General features: G+C 43.2%; 1 protein-coding gene across 10 annotated transcripts in view; it reads right to left on the bottom strand.

The window, feature by feature from the left end:
- The window catches only part of MAP3K13 (mitogen-activated protein kinase kinase kinase 13), a 133,272-nt gene that overhangs the window by 54,959 nt on the left and 61,076 nt on the right, over window positions 1-17,237 (bottom strand). Inside the window, exon 4 of one of the 10 annotated variants that reach the window (XM_074964101.1) lies at window positions 12,286-12,634. The exons of 7 other annotated variants lie outside the window; for them this stretch is intronic. The gene's annotated coding sequence lies outside the window, so the exon portion shown is untranslated. Of the gene's footprint in view, window positions 1-9,134; window positions 9,271-12,285; window positions 12,635-17,237 lie in introns of those variants that run through there. 2 more of the 10 variants (XM_074964108.1, XM_074964109.1) reach the window with 2 other exon arrangements.

Genomic DNA, 17,237 nt, shown 5'->3' with positions numbered 1-17,237 from the left:
AGGGGAAGAGTAGGTTGTCACTAGCTATGGATTTTACAATCCTTTCAGGCAGGGCAAGCTCTGGAGGACATTGATATTCTAGAGGTCCCTGGGTGGAAGTATGAACTTCTGTTCCAGGCCAGTGGAGGACAAGCCATTCGTGGGCTAAGGAGATTTTAAAGCATCTGGTGATTGACTAGCAGGCATCCAAATGGAGGGGACTTATGAACTACTGAGGTGGCCCTAATAAGTATGCCCTGCTCCAGAAGGTAAGCAACGGTCCAGAGTTCCTAACTCCATGAGAGATTTGCTTTCTTCAACAGGCAGCAATGGGTGAAAATCCATGCTAAAATCGACAAGATGCTGATGTAGCATAAAGGTGTAGTACAGCCTCCTTGTAAGCACCCTGCATTCATGGACAGACCTGACTGACTGCCAGCCAGGGGGACTCCTAACACAGACATGCACCCACCCTGCACTGTAATTTGGATTTAGCTAGCTATGGACCAAACACAGACTCCGGTTTCATTTGGTCTCATTACAGCCAACTTTTTTTTTTACTCAGTTAACCGGCGATCTGAAAGAGTGCAGGTACAGCCGATTTATAAGGTGCCGCAGTATTAGCAGGCAGATGTATGTGAGGCTCCTCATTGTAGTGCCCCAAGCCATATTTCTATCAATCAGTGAATAACTAGTAAAAATATCATAACACCTTAACTGTGTTTTCTCAGCTCCCAGTGTCCATTCTGAATCCCATGTGGTAGTTGGGGAGGGAGGAGGGCACTACAGAAATGATGCGGGTTCCACCCTGAACAGAAGCACACTATAAACCCGGCTTGTACTAATAACTCAATATGGCTATAAGCCAGAAATCCCTCCCATCCATATGTTAACAACAAAAATGGCATCAGAAACTTACCTGCCTCTTCTGCTGGTTCCACTGCAGGCTGTCCCCTAGGACCACTCTGCTCCTCTGAATACAGACCCAGGGTGCGCTGCACTCACCTCAGCACCTGGGCCACTTCTTGCCCATCATCCCTCAGTGCCTGTGACTGGGGGGTTATAAGAGTCACATCCCTGCTCAGCAGATTGTTGTGCACACAGTGGGCCCTATGCTTGCAGAAGGTCCCAGGAGGCAGTTGAATTCCTTGTAAAAATGGCAGGAAGATGGGGAGTTTCCAGAGGTGCTGTTAGCATCCTTGACTTTGTGGCAGTCGGTCTTGAGCTGATTGATTCGCTCTCTCCATTGATAGCTGGTCGAATCGATTCCCAAAGCCATGAGCCACTCAAATGTAGCTTTGCAGACATAATCATTTCTTGTGCTCTTGCTAAAGTTGAACCTCTTGCTTGCCTCAAACCAGAGGTTAACCAGAATCCGGCTGTTCCTCTGACTAGCTAGCAGCACACTTGATCGAGGACTTCTTGTTAGTGCTGGGATGACCTTAACCCTTATGTGTGTGAGCCAACTGTGTTTCCAGTTGAGCAGTCCAAGTGGAAGTGAAGGGTTAAATGCCAAGCAGTGGTATTTGAACCAGAAGGTTTGCTTCCAGTTCCTGGGAACTGAGTGGGCCCGATACAGCTCCCACTGTACTTAATGGGACTCTTTCCATTCACTTTAATGGGAGTTAGATTGGGTCCTAAATCACCTACTAATGCAAGCATCTTTTACAGGGAGAAGTTTGTGAAATACAAAGTAGAACCACACCGCACTACACTACACATATATATGCCTCCCCTGTCACTTTCTGGGTATTTTTGAATACGTTAAAATTGTACTTCTTTTTTCCCCCGCCAGGACTTTGCATTCCCATTGTCCTACAACTGCATAACTCAATGCTATAGAAAACAAATGATGTTGCATAATGATTTTTACACTTACTATGGTCCTAAAATACAACCAACAGAAATATCATCTTCTAAAATCTCTTTGGGGGAAGGGGTCATCTCTGATGACAGAAGAATATTTGTTCCTGTTTCATACCACTTCCTGCTTTTGGAAGCTGGGTTGGACCAAAATTTAGGACTGACCATTAGTCTCTTTCTCTCCCTTTTCTACTCATCTTTTCTCAGCTGTCTCCGTATTATGAAAAACCCTTTAATTTCCTAGCATGGACTTGGATATGCTGCTGGCTCTACTACTTTCCCCCCTTCTCTCCCACCCTACAGAAATTTGCCCTTTTCCCCTCAAAGACTGATTTAAGACCAAGAGTACTGAATGCAAAAAAAGTTATTGCATTGTTTAAATGGAAATAGTTTACAACCACGAAAGCCAGAAAACATTCACAGACACTACTACATCAACATTAACTGTCCCGTGGTGGTGCTGTTGCATTAAGACGTGTGACCATGTAATGAGACTCCAGCACTAGCCAATGGGATATACTTTTTAGCAGTTTCCCTGCCTGTAATAACTGTGATGAACACTACATCTTCCTCACGGGGGTATTGTAAGGATTAATTCATGTCTGTCAGGGCTTTGAAGATGGACAGCACTATAAAATGCTATTATTTTCAGGAACCCCAATGAATGAATCAAGGAATCTGAATTCAGTTTGATCTCTCTTGACCCATTTGATATAATTTTATATTTTAATTTCCATGGAAGAGAAGTCTAGGCAGTCACAAGCCTGCCACGTCCCTTTGGGTGCACAGTTATTTTCTACATGCTTTGAAAGACAGAATGGTGCATGGATTCCCTCCTCCCCAACACACCCTTTCTTGCTTTTGAACTTTAATACATACATGATACAAGAGCTACTCTTTGGGAGTATATATTTACTCTATAGTTTCACTGGGGAAAAAGAGAGATGAGACATTTAATTGAAATGCTGTCTAATACGAACCAAACTTTTAAAGAGGCCTCCAACTATTAGTTCAGGGGAAAACCCCCAGTTCACAGGGACCCAATCGTCCTGGTGTGCACGTAACATTCACTGAGTTTAGTGGGAGCTGCACAGGTGAATCTCCAGGAAGATCAGGCCACAGGTATACATGGCAGCTGCGCATGAAAATTTGAGTAGTTACATGTCTGCTTTTTGGGTGTACGCAAATGTGGGTTTTTAGAGGTGCAAACTAGTGACACTCAAAACTGTAGACCCCAATGTAGAGTCTCTCTTGAAAATCTGGCCAGGGTGTTTTACTGATCTTGCAGTAATCCATCATTGATTCATTAAGAGGCATAAGTTAATGACAGCAGGGACTTAAAACAAAACATCTTTTTCAGGTTCCTGTCAGAGGCCTGCACTGGGAATCAGGAGACCTGGTTTTTAAAACTACTGGTTCAGCCACTGAACTGCTGTGAGACCTTGATCAAGTCATTTCACTACAATTTCTCTATGGCAACGAAATGAGGATAAATACACTTCTCTCATATGTAACTTGCTTTGAGATCTGTCAATAAAGAGCACTATAAGAGGTGCATTTATTATAAACAAACATCCAGAGAACCACAAAGGGCCAGAAACTCATCTCTACTTTCTCATAGCTCATGCATTAAGTATATATTTTCTCTTGTGGAATATTAAGTCAAATCTATGTGTAAGCAGGGTCCAAACGCGCTCTCCTCTGACATCTAGTGATGAGCCGGGGGGAGGAGAGGGGAGACGAGAAGACTTCAGGAGAAGACTGTTTGCACAAACACGCCCACTCTGGTTAGGTGCACAGCAGATGGAGCTGCTTCGCCCAAATGATCAAGTTTGGCTGGTTTGGGGTTACAAATCATTAGCATTGAACGCAAAGGGGTAACGAAACATTGTTATCCCATTTTACGAGTAAAGGGCAGCAGAACTGTGCTTAGCATGCTCTGACTGAGAGGGTCACCCGAAGCTGGACCTCATTTGCTAAGCAGGAGGTAGGGATGCCAAATGCCAGTGAAGATGAGACTGCTTGGTGACAGATATACCTATGTGATGATGTGGACTCTCCTTAAAGAGTCCCAAACACAACTTGACCTGCCCCTCTCCAGCATTTAAAGAGAGAGCTGATTAGACTCATTTGAGAGCCCTTGTTTCTGTTTGGTAATTCCTGGAGCTGACATCACTGCTGAGCAGGTCTAGGGGCTAAGCTTACACCTTGTGTACAGACAGTGTTGCTGTGAAAGCCAACACAGAAACTGCCCTGTCAGTGAGGTTCCCCATGACCTGCTGAAATCACTCAGAGCCGATATCACGAAGAGCTGCGTTACATGGCGGAATCTCAGAACTTGACATCGGGGGAGGGGCCGCAGTGGCTGTGAGCCAGTTGCAGAGGTGGCAGCAGAGGCATTTCTTTCCACCCCCGGTTGGAAGCTAAACACTGTGAATGCACCTCTGAACTCTGGGTCTTCGCTAACCAAGGACAGCCAACTGCGAGTAGGGTGCAGTAGAGGGAGAGGGGAGCTATGTCGGCTGCCCTTTACTCGTACAGTAAGGATAACAACATTTCATTACCCCTGCATTCAATTATTGGTGATTTGTAACCTAAAACCAGCCAAAATTGATCATTTCGGCAATGCAACTCCACCTGCTGCGCACCTAGGCAGAGTAGGCATGCCTACGCAAACGTGGTCTGCTGCTGAAGTCTTCCCCCCTACCCACATCACTGGATGTCAGCGGAGAGCTCATTCAGACCCCATTTACATATGCAGCTTTTATACATGCCATTGTATAATATCTATTTATATCCCGCTTCGCCCACTCCAGTATGAACTCAGGCAGTGCCAGTTGAAACTTTTATTTTTTAAGAATTTGTATTCCCTTGTGATAGCCCTCACTTTGAGACAGTAGTAAAGCTATGTTCTGGAACAGAAACAGAAGAGCCTCTTGGAGCTTGGGTGATGGTGTCTCACATTAACGCAATGTCTTCCTCTCATAACTTAGGCTATGTCTACACTACAGACCTTACAGTGGCACTAATGTACCAATGCAGCTGCACCGCTGTAAGATCTCTCATGTAGCTGCTCTATGCCAATGGGAAAGAGCTCTCCTGTTGACATAATTAAACCACCCCCAAAGAGCAGCGGTAGCTATGTCGGCAGGAGAAGCTCTCCTGTCGACATAGCGCCATACACACTACCACTTATGCCAGCAAAACTTATGTCACTCAGGGGTGTGCTTTTTTCACACCCTTAAGAGAAATATGTTTTGCTGACATAAGTGGTAGTGTAGACATGGCCTAATGCAACAAAAATCACCCTCTGCCACACCACAGAAAATGAACTGTAGAATCAGCTGGAGTGACCAAAGAGTAAGTGATGTGCAGATACTGGCATTAATGGGGAAGACGAGCTGTGCGCCAAATTATTGCTCATTCACTATCCAGTCTATACCCTGTGTTTCTCCTAATTAGCCTGCTATCCAGCAGATCTCTGCATGTCAGTGGCGTAATGTGCTCGACAGCCTATGCTGGAATTCTGTAAATGAAGGGCTTGGGCTTCAGCACAAGGTGGGATGGGGTAAAGGTCATCATCTCAGTGGCTCTTGCTAGCCTTTGAACTGGGACTATTCTCAGATGAATTCATTCACATGCCTAACCTCAGTTCCGGGGCAGACATTAAGTAATGATGCACTGGGCATTTAAAAGCTATATAAGTGCTAAGTATTACAACTATTAAACAGCTATACAAATGCAAATGGCTATTACTGGATTGTGTGTAGTCCCATGGGATCTGGTTACAGGAGAGGGTATATGGGTACACAGAGAAAACAGCAGCATCCAATAGAAGGGAACACTTAAGGACTCCATCTGGATGTAATTTACCATAATAATACTCAGTGCTTACTAGCATTTTACATTTTAATCACCACAACAGACCTGCAAGGAAGGAAAGAATAATTTCCTGATGTGAACATGGACACGGTGACTTGTTTAGTACCCTATACCGAGACAGTATCAAACATGGGATTAAAATTTGGGACATGCTGGTTTTCAGTCCTATGCTTAATCCACTAGGACATGCCGTCACCATATAGGGTGCAAGTAAACGCAAAGCAGAGAAAGAGAGAGTTTCCAGAGATTGTAAGGCCAGAAATGAGACCTTCTAATCATCCAGCCTGATCTCCTGCATTACCCAGACCATACAACATCTTGGACGAGAACCTCTAAGAATATTAGTTCCTCCTTGGCCCATCCCTAACATTTACATTTTGGCTGTTGCTGCCAACCCATGCTGTGATGAAAAGGGCTATGTGAGAGCTAAGCATTATTACTGTGGTTGCACCACGTTCCATACATAAGGAAAGAATTCTCACTCCAATCGGCTACACAAGCTCCTGCTCCTTCCCCCTCCCCCATCTAAGCTCACCTTATGCTTACCTTCCAACACCAAGCTGGCAGCTATTGACAAGAGAGTAGAAGGATCAGATTCGACAATTAAAACAAATTACAGTTTTACTGGAGATGGTGATATCAAGACATAGTAGAGACATGTCTTGACCATTCAAATTAAAGAGCTCACTTTTAAGCCACTACATTTTTACAAATAGCCGCTCCCAAAATTTGGTATTTTGATTTAAAGTGAAATTCCACTCTGAAGAGGATAGAAGTGGCACCTTTTTCCACAGCAGACCTGCTCTGTGTGTCACATCTCCTTATTATAATGACAAAAAAATATCTACTCCTGTTCCGCTCTGCATAGCCATGTAGAGAATTCTTTACAAAGTTCCAGTTAGCTACAACTGTGAAAACCCACTGACAGCAACAAAGAGCATGAATGTCACTAAGGCTTTGTCTACAGTGCCTGGGTGTGTGCCTCTCAGCCTGGGTAGACAGACGCGCTCGCTCTGCTTACGCTAGCATGCTAAAAATAGCGGTGTGGCCTCAGCTGTACAGGCAGCAGGTTGAGCTAGCCACTGGAGGTGCATGCCCCAGGGTTTGGGCAAGTTTGTATTCGGATAGCTAGCCTGAGCCGCTGCTTAGGCCACACTACTATTTTTAGCACAGTAGCCTGAGCAGAGCTAGCATGTGTTTGTCTGCCTACACTGGGATGCATGCTCCCAGCTGCAGTGTAGACACAAGCATTTAACATGTTCTACAAGAGCTTTATTACCGGAAATGATGTGAGAAATGGAAAGAACCCAGCTTGACTTTACACTCCCAAGAGGAGTTTGTATGGCTGACAATAAACCATCTTTTCACTTATACAGTGTTTGTACTTCAAGAGTTTCTTTTACATTGTAAGAGTCTACCATTTCAAAGCGTTCCATATGCCTACGAAGAGAATACGCCCAGAACTTGTGAGAACCCCCAGAACTCTCACCAAACCGAACAAACCCTTGAGCTCTGATCACTGTAAATTTAGCACATTTGCTATGGAAATCACTGAGATGCAAACATGGAATGCTACAATCCATTTTCACATTGTTACTCTCTAGAATAGAACCACACTTTAAACTGTATGGTTTAACCAATGAAATATACTTTAGCTATATAGTTACAAATAAATAATTCCTAAATTTTCCAGGCCATGGAGACAAACATAGGATCATAGGACTTGCCAACTCATTTAAATAGAGAGCAAAAATAGAAAAGTAAGACACATGAATTTGAGAGAAAAGACAGAAAAACGCAAATTCTGAAAACAATTTTCAGCTGTAGGTGTGGTTGCCTAAATTTTAAGAGTGTCTCACACCCATTTGATGCTATAAATAATAATTTAATAATTCTAGTCATTAAATTGAAAATTAATCAGAACAGTGAAAAGTTGAAGTATACTAGGCCAGTATGAGACAAAGGGAAATCTAAACCAAAGATTATCCCAGATCAGGCCTCTTATCTGATCTAACCTATGAAGTCCAACATGGAATATAAAATGAACCATCAGAAGTGAGATGAACAACCCCCCCCTCCCCCAATTAAGTCCAAACAGTCAAGAACTAAAAAAGCCTACCAACTCTCAAACTGGGATGTATTGTCCACTGATATTTTGAAAAGACAGATGCATACAGATCCAAGAGGATTTCCTGGCTGTCTTTGAAAGTTTCCTAGATTATCAACAAAGCTACCATCAAAACAAAGATTAGCTTAATTCCCTAACTTTTCAACAACTGTAACCTGACTGTCAACAGTGTAGGACATCCCAGGCGGAGTGACTGTAGTGAGTATGGACAGAATGTGTTTGCAAAACGTAGCTGACAATGCTCTTACCTATTTTACTCATTTTATGTTCACCACAAAGTCAGATGTTCTCATTTTGATCTGTCATTTCAGGAAAATAATAAAACACTTTCCTTCAGCTTTCCCCTGACACCATAAGGACCAATCACAGCTAATGTTAGCTTGTCCAAAAGGTATGGCTCTGACACTGCCTTCTTCAAATTAAAAATTCAGGTATTCACCTTACCCACTGATTTAAAAATTACAAGCCAGACTGTTGATTTCCTTACTCACAGTGAGTAGTTCCTTACCACAAATGAAGTCCCATTGACTTCAGTGGGATTATTCATAATACGAAGCACTATTCAACGTGAGCAAGAGTATCACAGTCTAGCCCTCAGTGATTCCCACCACTGACTGCAATGGGACTACTCCCAAATGAGGTTCTATGCAATTTAAGAATGAAAGAATCTGGCCATAAGTATGTCCAGAACAAGAAAAACAGTTAAAAGCTTCTATTTAAAAGGACAAAATTATAGACAAAATATTCACCATGTTATACAGTTTACCTCATCCTCTGAAAAAGTACCTTAAATGATCCATTTCTATAACAACAACAAGAAAGCAAAACTGCTGAATAGCCAGCTGAGAGGAAAGATTACACTTGCCCAGCAGGTAAAAAGCCAGCTTTGCTTTTCCTATTCTGCCTCCAGTAATTCTTCTGTTGTTGTTCCTTGAATACCCTGATATCTGTCTTTTCATACGGCCACCCCACGCTGACATTCATTCCCTCCCCCTTTAAAAGGCAGGCACAGGAAGCACTAAGGGATAACGTACAAGATTGTAAATGAAAAATGTCCGTATCTACCATGCAGACAAGCAAAAGGAAAACCAGCTGTCGACTTCAGACACACTCTTTGCTAAATTATGGTTTCAGATTTCTCTCTCTGCCCCTCCCACAGCATCATTTTTTCAGTCTCTCCACATCACAAATGCACCATCCATCTGCCCCTCTCAAATAAATGATGAGACAGTAACACTTGCATTACACACACCCCTCTACAAGCATTTGGTGAAATACTCACAAGGACAGAGAATTCCTACACATGATTGTCCATTTTCTTGGTTTAAAAAGATAGAAGGTTAAAAAAAAAAAGCTTAGAAAAATAAAAGGAAATTCCACCCACACAATCCTGCAGCCCGCTGCAAAAGGAGCACAGAAGCCTGCTGACGTCACGGATTCATGAATGGATGTAAATTGGGCTGTGTTAGGATTCAGCACAGAGCTTTCTGTGGTGTGTGCTCTGAAAGGGAAATGGGAGAAGTCAGAGGGGGACAGCCAATCAGCATCAGACAGCTATGGCCTGCCTTCTTTTAGAAGAATCTGGTCACAGAATAAACAGAACCCACCAATCAGACCTCTGTAACAGAGCCTCTCAGGATTATGACACAGAGCCTACCAGCTGGGAGGGAGGGATGGGGTGTGTGTGTGTGTGTGCGCGTGTGTGTGTGTGTGTGTGTGTGTGTGAGAAAATGTCATTGTTAATGACTGAGGTGCACGGTGTGTGTGTGTGTGTGTGTGAGTGAGAGAAAATGTCATTGTTAATGACTGAGGTGCACAGAGGAATTTGATAAAATACATCATTGCTGCCATTCTGCTGAAAGGAACAGAAGCTATAATTCCATTTAGTGACTTCTCTTATGAGTTTCTGTCCAGCCATATGCCCTGTATGATAAAAGCATATCCAAATAACCCCCATCTGTTACATGAACAAAATGTATTTGGTAAGCAGAAAAAGGACTTACTATCTGTGCATTTTCTTTTAGAATTACAGTTCCTGGGTATTATAAGTTAATAATAATCAAAATATAAGCATATATTGGAAGGCAGCTGCAAGCAGAATACAGTGGGGTTTTGTGTCAGATCAATAATGCAAAAGCACTAATACAACAAAAAGAAAACCACCCCCACAAATCTATATTAGAGCAATACAAAAGGATTGACTGAAATCTGTAATATCAGGAAATTCAGAGACTGAAAATCTAAGTGAGCAGGATTCTAAATTTGCAGCCACATCCTGAACTCCAGGCACAATGGACACTCCATCTACACATCACAACAAATGAGCCAAGCACCGGTGCCAAAGGCACACCCATTTCTGAACACCAGGGCAAATCCCCTCCCCATCCTGGACTCCCAATTAGATAGCCACAGCAGTTGCTGTTTACATTAATTTTACAGAGAGAATAATTTCCATCTTGAATTTACACTATTGGTAAAAAATACCAAACAAAAACCACCCTGATCTGGAGTTAAGGCATACAGGCAGGCAGACACGCAATATAGCACAAGGTGTGAAGAGTAAGCTAGAAATGTGAAGAAATTTTTAGATAGAAAACGTGAACAAAAGTTTAGAGTTCTTTAAGCAGATTTTATGAGATGGCCCAAAAGCCACAATTCCACAGTGAAGAAAGAGGATAACTATGGTTAAAAGAATCCTGGTTCAGTGGCAAAGTGAAGGCAACAACTAGAAATTTAAAATGCAATATAAAACACAAGGAAAAAAGAGGAAAGAGATAGCAATTAATATAAATAAGTTACGAAGTATGGAAAATTGATAAGGGAAGCTAAAGACATCAGGGAACAATTCATGGCTGGCAGGGTTAGCACAATAAGGAGGAGGGTTTTTTTAAGTATATTAGAAACAAATGGAATCCTAGCAATAGTATACTCCATTACTAGATGAATATGATAAAATTGTTAGTGATGACTCAGTAAACACAGGGTACAATGAATACTACTTTTCTGTATTTGGAAAGGAGCAGGATCATCATCCCTCGTGCGATACAGGTACATTAAATACTTTCCAGTCATTTACTAACCAATGAGGATGTTAATCATCATCCATTAGGCATAAACATTTTAAAATCAGCAGACCAGGAGAACTTGCACCCAACAGTCCTAAAAGAGTTGGCTGAGGAGATGTCCGACTCACTTATGTTAATAAATCTTAGAATACCATGGAAATTCCAGAAGAGTACTAATGTCATGCTAAAAAAGGGCAAGCAGGATGAGGTAAATATAGGCTGCTTAGCCTTACATCAATCCCAGGCAAAAACAACAGAAAAGCTGATATGAAATTCAATTGATAAAAAGAATTAAAAGACAGGAATACAATTAATGCCAGTAAACATGGCTTTATGGAAAATGGGTCTGGTCAAACAAACCTGATTTCATTCCTGGATGAGATTACATGTTTGGTTGATAAAGGTAACTGCACGGATAGATTTAGGATTTTAAGGCATTTTTGACTTATTACAACATGACATTCTAATTACAAATTTAACATTATACAATATCAATAAAGCACAGAAATGGATTAAGAACTTGCTAGTTAACCGACCTCAAAAAGTAGTTGTCAATCAGGAATCACGGTGGGGTGTCCAACAGAATTCCACAGGGATGGATAGACAGGCCTGATCTAAGTCCGCTGTAAGCTGTGCAGCTGCAGAGCAGCCTATTTAGCACCACACAGGCACTCAAGGAATCTGCCCGGGACCTGCCACAGCCGGGGGAGGGACACCCTTCCCCCGGCTCCAACTCTGCTGCGGCCCAGCCTGGCGCGGCCCCAGGCACAGACCTGCTGGGGCACCTATCCTGCAGCCCCAACTCCAGAGCTGCCACAGTGGGGAGAGACGCCTCTCCCCCACAGCACAGGTGCTGCTGCGGGAAGAGAGAGCTGGGGGGGGGGGCAGGATTCCTCTCTCCACGCCGTAGCATCTGAGCACCCTCCTACACCCCAAACCCCTCATCCCTGTCCCGACCCCAGAGCCCACATCACCCCAGCCGGAGCCCTCACACCCCTGGCACCCCAACCCTCTGCCCCAGCCCTGAGCCTTCTCCCATACTCCAAACCCGTTGGCCCCACCCCCACCACATGAATTTTGTTATGTGCACAGATATGAAGGTGACGTGTCATACATCACCTCCATATTGGTGCAGATAACAAAATTCATTCTGCACATGGGTGGGAAAAATTAGAGGGAACACTGGGCCTGATGCTATTCAACATTGCCATCAACGATCTAGAACTAAATATAAAATCACTGCCGAGAAAATTTGTGGATGACAAAGACTGGTGGAGTGGTAAAGAATAATGAGGCAGGCAGTCATACAGAGCCATCTGCATTGTTTGGAAACCTGTACCAATTCAAACAAAATGCACATTAACATACCAAATGCAGAGTTATACATCTAGGAACAAGAAATGCTGGCCATGACAAAAGAATGGGGAACTGTATCCTTAAAAGCAGTGACTCCAAAAAGGATCATAGGTCGTAATGGACTGTCAGAGTCCCCGGGCAATGCTCTGGAACTGCTCCCTGTGATGCCAGTCAGGACTCTGTGAGCAGACTGTCTTCAGGGCAAAAAGTTCACACAGCTTCCACCTTCCTGGGTCTGACCTCGGAGCATTCAGCATCCTCTGCCCCTCCGTGCGCTTCCCACAGCGAGTCCGCCCAGGCAGGGTCCTGGGAAAGCCAGAGGGTCCTGCACCCCAACTTCGCAGTCAGACGTGACTCTTAGCTGGCCAGTAAAACAGAGGTTTATTAGATGACAGGAACACGGTCTGAAACAGAGCTTATAGGTACAGAGAACAGGACCCCTCAGCCGGGTCCATTATGGGGGGAGTGAGCCAGACAACCACGTCTGCACTTCACTCCAGGTCCCCAGCCAGCCCAAACTGACTCACTCTCCACCCCCTCCTCCTCTGGGCTGTCTCTCTTTCCCGGGCCAGGATTCCTTTGTTCTCTAGCCCCTTTAGCTATCACCTTGCAATGGGGAAGGGCCCAGGCCATCAGTTGCCAGGAGACAGAGTGTCAACCATTTATGTACACTGGCCCTTTGCTCTGCAACAATTACACCCCCTTATCTCACCACCTAGAAATGCATAGGGGAAACTGTACCCCTACAGTATTCAGAGGAAACATTAAGAACAGTCCCACTTCGTCACATGGACCAAAAAAAAAAAAAAAAAAAAAAAAAATCAACATGAGCTTCCAGTGCTAAGCTGTGACAAGAAAGGCTACATGCAGTCCATGGATGTAGAAAGAAGAGAGTGGTGATCAGGAGCAGGGAGGTGATTTTTCCTCAGTACACTGAATACTGCATCCAGTCTGGTGCCAAAATTTAAAAAGAAGTTGAAAAATTGGAGAAGGTGCAGAAAAGAGCACCAAAAATGACGTGAGGGCTACAGAAAATGTCTTGCAGTCTGTTTACCTTATCAAATAGAAGATCAAGAGGTGACTATTACAGTGTATAGGTACCTTGACATGGAGAAAATACTGAGAACTAAAGGGCTCTTTAGAGAAAAGCAGAACAAGAACCAAAGGCTTGAAACTAAAGCCGGACCAATTCAAACTAGAAATGTTAATACTGCACACATTTTTGACAATGATTAACCATTCAAACAACTACTAGGGGAAGTGGAGGATTTTCTTGATGTCTTCAAATCAAGCCTAGAGTTTCTGGAAGATGCTTTAGCCAAACACAATTTATTGGGCTCAAAAGTGAAGTAACTGGGTAAAATGTGAGGCTTGTATTACAGAGGTCAGACTAGATGATCTAATGGTCCCTTCCCTTAAACTGTAGGAATTTGTGACAGAGCTGTCAATTACTAGAACTGGCTTGGCTCTATCTACTTGAGGGAAGCCCCTAACACAGTGGAATCTCCTTCCCAGGTAACTGGGATGTAGCCAGGGCCTCCCTTCTTTTTAGCAAAACAGGGTGGTCTTGATCCCCTGATATCTGTTCCCAACCCTCAGGTTGAGAACGCCTGCCTTAGTGAGATGGATTTCATAAGCTGAAATCAGAATCTACAAATGAATTCTGGTATAATAACTCCAACAGTTCCCACCATAAACTTTCTACCTAGCAAAAGGAAAGTCTGTAGAAGGCTATAGTAAATTAAAGCCTGTGCGCGCCCCCCCCCCCCCCCATATTGGAGGGAGATGACAAACCTGGCTTCTAGGAGAAAAAAAAAATCTCAGATGAAGGAAAATTCCTCTCTCCCCCATGTACTTCAGCTCACCATTCCAACAATAGGATTTTCAACAACAATTAAACCCTGAGAAAGAGCTTCAGAATAGCTGCACTCAACATTATATAATAAGTGATTTGTGAGGGAGTTAACTGCTTGCGGCATTCTGCCAAAGGCTGCATCCACCGCTGCTTTTATAGGGAGTTTGTAATGCCAGGAGAAAATATGCCTAGATTACCATGTAGCAGCCTTGCAATTTTTATCAGATTCAAAGGACTTTTCTGTCCACAAAAAATGAAAATGCCTCTCATCGGATAGCTCTAATGAATCCCAAAGGATTCATACCTTTAACCTGGTACGTTGCTCTTGCACAAAGTTTCAGCAACTGAGGTTTTAGATGCTTTCTATCCTGTAATTGTAGGACGGTAGGGGACAAATATATGTTTTTGGTTTTCTGAATGATTCTGTCCTTACCACATATTTTGATAGCTCATCAGACATTAAGCAGGTGCCAATCCTTCCTTTTAAATTCTTGGATTTTGGATTTTAAAAAAAAAAAAAAGAAAAATTTCTTGGGAGTTGTAACACACAGAATTTAAACTGGACTTCAGCAATAAAAGCTAGCTCTAACTAGCCTACAACTTTACCTGTGGGGAAAAATACCTCACGGACAAAGCTTCCAGCTCTGAAATCCAACCTGCAGGCATGTTAGAGATCATGAAGTACATTTAATGGAGACAAAGAAGAGAGAGATACAGATGGAAGTACCTTGAAGGGTGATTTCATAACAGCATCTGAAACTACCAGTAGTTTCCATGAAACCATTTTATGTATTTCTTGGAAATTCAGAAGGGATGCAGCTTTGAGAAATAATCTAATATAAGGAGTACTTGTGGCACCTTAGAGACTAACATTTATTTGAGCATAAGCTTTCGTGAGCTACAGCTTATGCTCAAATAAATTGGTTAGTCTCTAAGGTGCCACAAGTACTCCTTTTCTTTGTGCGAATACAGACTAACACGGCTGCTACTCTGAAACCTAATATAAGGGTGAGTAAATAGAGCTTTCTCCCACAGTTTACTTGTTCCTAGGATCGAACATATATCTCTGATTTTGTCTTACAGAAAGGTTGGTCACTACAAGCCACATAAATAAACCATTCTGCTGAAGTTCTAGAATCTGAAATTTTGGATTCAGCTTTTCAGTCTTGCACCAGGTATAGAAAGTGTTCCAAATCCCTGGAGTATTCTTTGACAGTGGATTATTTCCTTGTTGATTATAAAATTTAAAGATGTTGAATCTCCTGAGAAAGATTTAGCTGGCTCATCTGGAAATTTACTAAAAAATGGTGACACTGAAGAAGCAAGTGTCCCTGGGTCACTTTAACAACAGGGGTCATCAGCTCACTTGTTGCTGGGACTTGGCCTCTGAAGCAAAGGAATTCTGGGAGATGTAGTCACCATCGGGACCCTGACATTTGTAGTCTGCTGTAAGGCATGTTGGAAAGAACAGAAGGACTACACAAAGACCTGTTTGAGGCTCAGAACAGAAAAGAACTGCAGGGAGTAGGAAGAGGCAGACGAAGGAGTAAGTAGAAGGAAGAGAGCTTCTTGGGTTTGATGCCTTGAGTTTGCACTTGTGCTTATTTAGGGACCCCTAGGTTTTCCAGTGAAGGTCAGAGGAAGCTCCATCCTTCAAGTACTGCATTAACATGCTTAGTCCTGGTGGAAGGGCAACTACTACAGATATAAAGAACACTGCATCAGTGAGTCTGAGGGAAAAGTGAAAGCCTACTCAGCTACTTTTGTATGCCCTGGAAAGGGAGGATTTTATTGTTTGGGTGGAAGCCAAACTCCTCTACCATAAGGGAAAGCACTAAAAATACGCCAAGACATTCCAATCTCTAGGTAAGAGCACCTGCTATACTGGTGTTCTGAAGGGCTTGTTCTGAGCGACCCCAAAAGAGAACATTGTCCAGAAAGGGATTTATTTCTATGAGGCCATATTTTGCCTAAGGGTCAATACTAGAACCTAGCTGGAAGAGCAGTCTGATATGGTCTGAATCACTAGTGTTTTCTCAAGAGGAGTCTTTAGATTCCTGCTAAGAGTATCGGTTCCATGGGGACCTGTGCTTTTGTCCCCTCATTGCTGAAAAGAGGATGCCAACATTACTGAAACAGATATTGGGGTAGCGGGTTTGAGCCGAGTCTTTCACTGCTGTTACTGCACTTATTCCTCGTAAGACAGTGATCTGAAGAAAAGAAGGGGAGGTCTCTCCTGTTGACAGGAGATGCAGAGGAGCCCCTCAAACCAGCATCAGCAGGAGTTGAACAGAGGCACTTCCTGGATTTCATAATCTTCTTGGCCAGCTGGTATAGCACATTGAGGGGAACTACCAAGGAGACCCATGGAGCAGAAAGTCCCTGCAGACACACGGTCTTTCCCAACATTTAACCCAAAGGAAGAGGAAGGTCAATGCCAAGGAAAAAACAGTTCTTCCCCAATTTCAGAGAATTTTCCTGGGCTCTGCAGGGCAGGTAGCACAGCAAGTTGAGAGGCTTCCTGAGAGGCAAAGAGAATGGAGGATTTTCTTCAGGTAGATGGGAGCCAATCTAGTTTCCATGACTCAGTTTTGTCCTGCCTGCTGTGCTACACAAGCAGAGGGAAAGCTCCCAGTTAGAACAAGTGCAGGAGAGATAAACAACCAAGTGGCAGCACAGTGAGAAAAATGAACTGGAAGGAAGGGAAGGGGAGAAAAAAGTTTGAGCTTTGTTTTAAAGACAGATCTGGAGAAAGTTGAGTCCATAAACAAAGGGAAGGAGGGAACCTACAGTATGAACAAAGCACAGAGAAAGTCTGCGTGAGGGAACTGAAGAAATCCCTCTAGTCAGAGCAGAAAACACAAAAGTTGTTTGGAGGATGGCAGGGGGAGAGAAAAGAAAAGTCTCTTAATTCACTAGTTTCTCTTCATAGAAATCCCCTCCAGCAATTCTCCATAGGAGGGTTCTCTCTGCCCTTGTGGGTCCAGAAGCAGAAGCAGAGCTATTTGTCAGAGGAAATATAGCTATAAATCCCAACCCCAAGGGATCTCTCCAGAATATCGTCTTCCACAACTGTAATTAATACTAAATTTTAACAGCTGGGGGGTGA

The sequence above is a fragment of the Natator depressus genome, chromosome 9 (genome assembly GCF_965152275.1).
Source record: "Natator depressus isolate rNatDep1 chromosome 9, rNatDep2.hap1, whole genome shotgun sequence".
Taxonomy (NCBI): domain Eukaryota; kingdom Metazoa; phylum Chordata; order Testudines; family Cheloniidae; genus Natator; species Natator depressus.
Note: the sequence above shows the minus strand (reverse complement) of the source record. Positions and strands in the feature narration are given on the sequence as shown.